The following is an 8,277-nucleotide window of genomic DNA, read 5'->3' on the forward strand; positions in this document are numbered from 1 at the left end:
CCCACTGTTCGTGAAAACAAATGAATGGCATACAAGCAGCCTAAATTTCATTGTACGCGTATCACACACACACCATAAACAACAGAAAATGTAAAATATATTATTATTTTATTTTATTATATATATTACTCTCCAAATCGCTTGTCCTCGGTAGGGTTGCGGGATGTACTGTATTATATTATATGATATATTTTTCTTTATTTACTTACTTTTTGTTATTGTTGAGGAGCAGCATCAGCGTATGACTGAGCTGGGCTCTTTTCCACATTTTGATGTGAGCTGATGAGCTGCTAGCCTCTTTCTTGACGACATTGCCCTTGGGAGCCAGATCATCTCCTTGGAAACTCTCGGTGATGGGACGCCATCTGTGCTCCTGCCATAACATGCACACTTATCACACATCTATTACTCATTAAATCAAATTAAGAATAGTGCTGAGCGTTTATCTTGCTTTCATGATGGTGTCATTTATTCTTGTTATTTATTTATTTATTTTCCCAAACAGCCACTTAGAATTCTTTCAACATCCCTGCTAAATGTGTTCTGCACTTCACAGCGTCACTCTATTATAAAATAAAATATATTTTATAAAATAAAATAATTACATAAAACAAGACTGTTGCAAATGGAAAAGTAGCTGAAATAATTGAGATAATTGCATAGAGACAATTGACCTACTAAATGTTCACCGCCAGATGGCGATGTAGGTCCACTTACTGACAAGAGCAATAAAGCCTGTACTGCAGCGCCTCCTGCTGGACACACTGACTCAATTATGACTACATTTTATATTTACTTCCAAAAGTTAACACATCTAAATGACACATTGAACGCATGATATGTTACAAAATTACATATGTTAATACCTTACCAACTGGCTTTCCGAGAAGTTATCCACCAGCTGTTGAAACGAGGATAAGGAGGCTGTTGTCATATTTTGTCATTTATAACACCTTTCGGCAGATTAACGCACATGAAGAATTGCATTGCATTTTATGTATTTTAATAAGTGTAGACTTTCAATTCAAATGTTTTCTCTGACTTGTCTGAGATGTTTAGCATAAACAGATAAAAGGGGAAAACGTTGCAGAGCTGCTTAGCCATGAAGTCGATTTGTAGGCCAAACGCAAAATATCCCCTCGAGGATTTCCGGTGTTCCGGTGAATTCAGTTTCCCTGTTTCCCCCTCACAGCGCCTGCGCAACTTCGCAGTGTTGCCAAGTCCGCGGTTTTCCAGCGGTAGTTTGTAGTAGCAATTGGGCGGTTTCTTTTTAAATATCCTGGCAACCCTGAAACTTCAGTACTAAAATCATGACGTCATGATTTCGCCCCGGCTAAGCAAGTCAGCTTATGGTGGTTTTGCTGTCTTTCTGCAAGCAACGTTCATTTCACTTTTATCTGCAGAATAGTGTCTTAAACTAAAACACTAAACACACGGGGAACATATCTTAAAAGATACACTTTTTTTTTTTTTTACAAAACTACACAATTTCAAGACGTTCTGGTCTTTTTAATGTTAACAGTGAGTGCACAAGTTTAAACAATGGGAAATCACAATCAAAAATAAATTAATCACTTTTTAAAAATACAATAGTACAATACAGTACAACAGAAAAGCAATTTTTAAACCATACAAACTAAAATATACAATCTTAGAAACACAAAAATCAATACAAGTGCAATTTTGAAAACCAAGCAAAAACTATTTACAAAATTTTCATAATATACTGACTCAGATAATACACAAGGGGCAATAATATTCTTTATTCACTGGTGATAGCACCCGTCACATCCATCACAGGCAATCTGAAAGATCATACGCTATGTTAAATAACCATAATTGTCTCAAAATTAGATGAAAATAATCTGTAACAACTGCCAATTTAGCAAGGACCAAACATAAGATAATACTAGGTTTAATTAAAAAAATTAAATAAAAAGTCCTCAAACCATGCAGGTGTTAAGTCTGAATCACTTGGGTCGTTGCGTAGTCCACAAAAATGACAGAGATCGTTTAAATCTTCTATAAAAGAGTATACAAACAACATTTATTGTCACATTTATTAATTAAGTCACAGTAATATAAAACTAAAACAGGGAAACTGAATTCACCGGAACACCGGTTTTTAAAATATCGGTTTAAGATTTATGAGTAAAATAATGTCTGTGGTTAACATCACTTGAAGAGTTCTGTTCTTCAACAAAAATAAATGCACATGAATCTGAACTTTGAAACCACAAAAAAATAAAAATAAGATAAAATAAAATAGTTTCACGTTCTGATGCGTCAAGAGGATAAACTCACGTTGTGGTCCTTATTTAGCAATATAATATCTATTTAGGTGTTTCGTACATTTCACGATTGAGGTATAATTGCGTGTACCTTTATAACACAACGTTAAATAATTATTTAAAAAAAACAAAACTACATTACTCAGAAATCCAAAAGTAACCTTTATAACAAGCTCCAAAATGAACCTTTCTTAAAGGTGCAATGTGTAATATTTACATCGATCTATTGACAGAAATGCAATATGTTTTCGAGGTGTATAAAGACCTTACTTAATGAACCGTTATGTTTTTATTACCTTAGATTGAGCAATTTATATCTACACACACCGCGGGTCCCCTTACATGGAAGTCGCCACCATGTTTCTACAGTAGCCCTAAACGGACAAACTGCTCTACACAGCACGTTTCGTCACTTTGTTGTTCTTGCGAATAAAACACTGACACAATGATGAACAAGTACATTAATATTCGCAATAGCATCGATTTATTAAATAATTAAGTAAATATAATTCCTTAATTTACCTTTGTAAAGAAATCTCATTGCTCTCTGCTGTCTTTACCGACGACATCTTAGTCCTGTATCGGCCACCGTAGCTTCTCTAAAGGGAGGGGTGAGCGGGGGACTAGCCGTTGGTTGCAATTCGCAACCTCACCGCTAGATGCCGCTAAAATTTACACACTGCACCTTTAAAGACGTGACTTGAAGACCTTGCTATAAAGCTATAGACGTGGACATTGGAAATTTCCTAACTGCTAGGCCTAATTCTCTTCCAGGTTTTAGGACTACTAAATGGCTCTATTGAAAATATGGAGCTCCTCCAAAGGCAAAATACAAAACAAGTGAAACTGATTTCTCTGATCTTTTATTGTTCAGGTTCGATCGCGCCTGAATGCTTCAGCTTCTTTAAACAGTATAAGTTCGATACATGCCCTTGCAGCAATAGGCAACAACAACAACAACAATCATGATGAATAAACCTATGTGGCAAACCCTATTTCTACAGAACATATACATGAGGAATGGCTTTTTGGACTAAATTACAAACAGCTGGACTTCGGGATACATTCCTTATACACATGGACATTTGAATAACTCGTTAATCATGTGTTAAACTTACATGACACTTTAGGGACTGATAAAATATTCCTATTGACTCAATAGTAAATATAAACCATTGCAAAAACACACTTTAGCATCAGTTTATTTGCAGTCACATTTATTGTGATGAAAATTGCTCACAGTTGTAATGATACACGTTCATTTGAATGAATCATTTAATAAACAACAGAGACTGTTTTCAGGAAGTAATGCTTATTTTACAGTGAAATCAACAGAACTTACTGCTGACATGTGCATGACATAGATGTGCGTGTCGTAGTTTTGTCAACCAACGTGGAAAATGGCAAAACACAGTAATAACACTGACAGTAACATGAAAACATTCATCTCCCCAACCCCCCCAATGAAAAAGCTGATAGAACTACATTTGCATCTTCTGTCATAGCTTCTAACTATTATGATATTTTAACTATGCCAGCAAATTAATATTTATCATTTATGCATAATAAAAAAAGAATGGGTTTTATATAATAAACATATTCAGACATGGAATTTCAATAGGATCTACTTTAAAAATATATATAAAACATACAAAAAACACTATCCAGTTGAAAACAAAAGTAACCTTACATTTTTTAAAGTTCTATAGGTGAAACTACAATTGGACTGGAAAAACACACAACCCAACAATCCACCTTGTGGGCGGCAAATTCAAACACTCATTCAAATGTTCGAAACAAACATCTCTATACACACACACACACACACACACACACACACACACACACACACACACACACACACACAAGGCAAGGAATTTCAATAGAATCTACTTTCAAAAAAATATAAAACATACAAAATACACTCTACCTGGTTGAAAACAAAAGTAACCTTAATTTTGTTTAATTTCTATAGGTGAAACTACAGTTTGACTACAGTTGGACTGGACAAACACACAACCCAACAATCCTCCTTGTGGGCAGCAAATTCTGACATATTCAGATGCTCGAAACAAACATCTCCACACACACACATAAAAAACATGTAAATATAACAAGGTGCCTTAGCACAGACTGGCACACACAGACCTACAGAACAGAAGCATTTAGTGGTGCTTGCAGTGTGGCACGATACAGTGTTTCGAAATACGTGAACTCACAAACTCGTCTCTCTATCCAAATCTGCCTCCTTCTCTTCATCACCTCTTTTATGTTCAATGGCAACTTCAACCGCTGAGCTGCAGAATAACAGAAAGACTCACATCATCATGGAGAAAAACAGACTTTGGTAATCAAAAATCTGATGAGAAACTGTGAGCGACTAGAGTGTGCTGTTAAAACAAAAGAATACAAGCTGTTTTGTGTGAGCTCATTATTTACGATCAAAAGATTGATTTATTAGTGCTTTCAGGTGATTAAAATATTTAACTGATTACTGAAATTAATAACTAATTCATATTCAAATTATTTAATTATTTCAACATTTAAATATGTATCATATTTAAACAATTTAAATATTAATTAATATTGAACATTTATTTCACAATTAACCTGTTAATGCATTTGTTTCTTTTTTTGGAAAAAAAATAAATGTGTAATTATTGTGTTGATGGCTCTCATAGCGGAACATATATGCATATGTATAATCATTCTAGACATAAATTTCACCCTGTTAAACAGACCATATGAGTCTGATTAATACAAAAAATTATATACTTGACCCTATAACACTTGCACTCTCTGTTCTATTTTTATTTAACTACTTGTTTTCTTCTTATTTAAAAAATAATTACCCCCTAACACTAGCATCCTCTATTCTTTTGACTTATTTTATTTATTTTTACAAAATTTGACCCTCTAACACCAGCATTCTCTATTCATTTTCTATTATACTTTTTTGATTAAAAAATGATAATAAAAACATGTACTGACAAACCGAGACTTGTCACAGCACTTACATATTATTGCTCTTTTGTTGGTTTTGATTGCTAGTTCAAATCCGCTCTGAATATTCCGATTCACACAACAAAATGAAATGGTTATGTCAAATTAAATAAAAGCATTATCAGTGTTAAGACAAAAAAAAGAAACAGCATGAAGTACATTTAATTAATTGCATGTGTTTGACACTTTGACAGCCCTATTTTACATGACTACCTGACCTTAGTGAGTTGAAGGAATAGTTCACCCAAAACTGAAATCTACTCAACCCTCAGGCCATCCAAGATGAATATGAATTTGTTTCCTCATCAGGACAGATTTGGAGAAATGTAGCATTAAATCACTTGCTCACCAAAGGATCCTCTGCAGTGAATGGGTGCCGTCAGAATGAGAGAACAAACAGCTGCTCAAAACATCAAAATAATCCACAAGTAATCCACACCACTCCAGTCCATCAGCATCTTGTGAAGTAAAAAGCTGTTTGTAAGAAACAAATCCATCAAGGTTTAAATGACCTTTAAATAATCATTTCTGGCCAAAATACGAGTCCATAATCCCTACCTCCATCACCTCCAGTGAAAAATCCCAACTTGTCCTCACATCAAAATACACCAACATGAACTGTTTTTGCTTGTAAGGTGTGCTTGATGTGTATATATTTCTCTCCTGATAGATGACTCATATTTTTGCTGGAACCAACAAATTACTTGTGGATTATTGTGATGCTTTTATCAGCTGTTTGGACTCTCATTCTGACGGCACCCATTCGCTGCAGAGGATCCATTGGTGAGCAAGTGATGTAATGCTACTGTACATTTCTCCAAATGTTCAGATGAAGAAACAAACTCATTTACATCTTGGATGGCCTGAGGGTGAGCACATTTTAAGCACATTTTCATTTTTGGGTGAACTACTCCATTAAAATTGCGCATGCGCTAAACCTCGACCTTTGACCTATCCAAAAAAATCATGCTTTTCATGCATTTAACATTCTCAACAAATACACACAAACATGCACACAAAGCCTAAAATGCTGTGGAACAAAGAGCTTGAGTATCACAATGTGATGCCAGTGTTTTTAGTAAGATGCCCTTTGTAGAGCCTGGAAATGTTTCATTTTTGTGAAAGACGCAACGTTTTTTTTTTAGAAAAGGAAAAAAGGTTTGAACATGTAGGAAACATGAACCATAGCACCAAAAGATGGAGGCCAGACACCCACAGCACTAGTGTATATACAGTGATCGTGCACAGACGGGTTGGGTTGCGTCTTACCTTTGGAAATCAGCATCTGAGACATTAGGAGAGGGAGCTTACGAGTGACAGGGATGAAAAATTCAGTCATGAGCCTGATAGTCACACTTCCATTTTAAAGAGAACAGCATGTTTGAGGAGTTCACTAATGGAATTACTTCATAATGTAGTGCAGATACTGAAGGATGCCAACTGGATTAAAGATGAATCCACTTTATTTCTTTATCTAGGAATTTCACTTTATCCACTAAGATTCGTATTTAATTCTACTGGGAGCTGATTTCAAATTGGGATAAAAACATTTTAGCAATCCTATATATTCGTTAGCATTTTTTAAATAAAGCTGAAGGGGCTCAGATATGACCAAACTCTGATCTGAGAATGAAAATGTAGGCTTCTGGATCTTTTTAATCCAGATGTTAATGTTCCATAGGAGGAGTAAAACTGAACATGTCTCACTGTAACATAAAATACTGTGTATTTTTATCATCTCAATGCATTGTTTGCAGGCATGTGGTGAGATTAAAGTGATATGTTTGAATATTGTCATGTGTGCGAGAGAATATTCCATCCAAACCTTTTGGAGCTTTGATCTTTGTTGGTGCCGTCAGTGTTGAGGCCTTTCCAGATATTTCCAAAAGATGACTTTGTCATTTCATCTGAAATGCTGACTGTGGATGGATCATCCCTTGATCAACGCAAACACATTTTTATGCATTTTTAAGCTCAGACTATTGCTGTTATATCATCTATTTTGAAAGAAATTGTCCTTCAAGAAGAGAGGAGGCCATCTAAACATTTTTACAGAAATTAAAGACTGCAAGCTGTACAACTCTATATGAAATATGAGAAATGAAATTACATTATATTACTATTACACTAAAAATGTTTCATAAAAAATAAATACACTACTGTTCGAAAGTTTGGGTAAGTATGAAAAAAATATTACAAAACAGTAATGTGGGAAAAAATGACAATTTAAATTAACGGTTTTTATTGTAATGTATTTTAAAATGATTTATTCCTGTAATGGCAAAGCGGAATTTTCTGAATTTTTCTCCAGTGTCACATGATCCTTGAGTAATCATTCAAATATGCTGATTTGCTGCATATTGATGTCCATTTAATGTCCAGTTGTGATACTTAGTATCTGTCACGGTTGCTACTGTGAGGAACGAAGGAGCGCGGAGACGACGGAGAGTATCAAGGGGAACAATCTTTATTTAAACAAATAAAGACTCACAGGAAGGAACACACACGTAGCACAGGGATTGACGTTAGACACCAGACAAAGGAACCAAGGAACATAACACTCTTTAAATACATGACTAGACGAGGGGCTCAACGAGGAACACCTGAAATCAATAAACACAATCAACATGGGAGAAACTGGGTCATGAGGAGCACATGGGGAGCAAAACACAAGACACGGAACACAGGGGCAAGTCCAAGGGCGTGACATTACCTCCCCCTCCCGGAAGCCTCATAACTTCCAACGGGGAGGGGGGGTGGGCGCTCTGGAGGCCTCTAGGGACAGGCCTACACGGAACGGATGGCCTCCAGGGCGGTACCCGTTCCGGGACCCATGGCTGATCAGGCAGTTCAGGGAGCCATGGCGGAGTGGGCAGACTAGGGAGCCATGGCGGAGCAGACAGTTCAGGAGGCCATGGCGGAGCAGACAGTTCAGGGGGCCATGGCGGAGCAGACAATTCAGGGGGCCATGGCGGAGCAGACA

At 36.1% G+C, this 8,277-nt stretch overlaps 1 long non-coding RNA gene across 1 annotated transcript; it reads right to left on the reverse strand.

The window, feature by feature from the left end:
• Nucleotides 1–4,167: 4,167 nt before the first annotated feature.
• On the reverse strand, nucleotides 4,168–7,244 carry LOC107656074 (uncharacterized). The gene is made up of 3 exons (XR_001630521.1): nucleotides 7,120–7,244; nucleotides 6,564–6,600; nucleotides 4,168–4,588 (listed from the first exon to the last, which is right to left on the reverse strand). It is a non-coding gene; the product is annotated as an uncharacterized LOC107656074 (long non-coding RNA).
• Nucleotides 7,245–8,277: the final 1,033 nt, after the last annotated feature.

This window comes from Sinocyclocheilus anshuiensis, unplaced genomic scaffold (assembly GCF_001515605.1).
Source record: "Sinocyclocheilus anshuiensis isolate Anshui unplaced genomic scaffold, SAMN03320099.WGS_v1.1 scaffold51, whole genome shotgun sequence".
Classification (NCBI taxonomy): Eukaryota; Metazoa; Chordata; class Actinopteri; order Cypriniformes; family Cyprinidae; genus Sinocyclocheilus; species Sinocyclocheilus anshuiensis.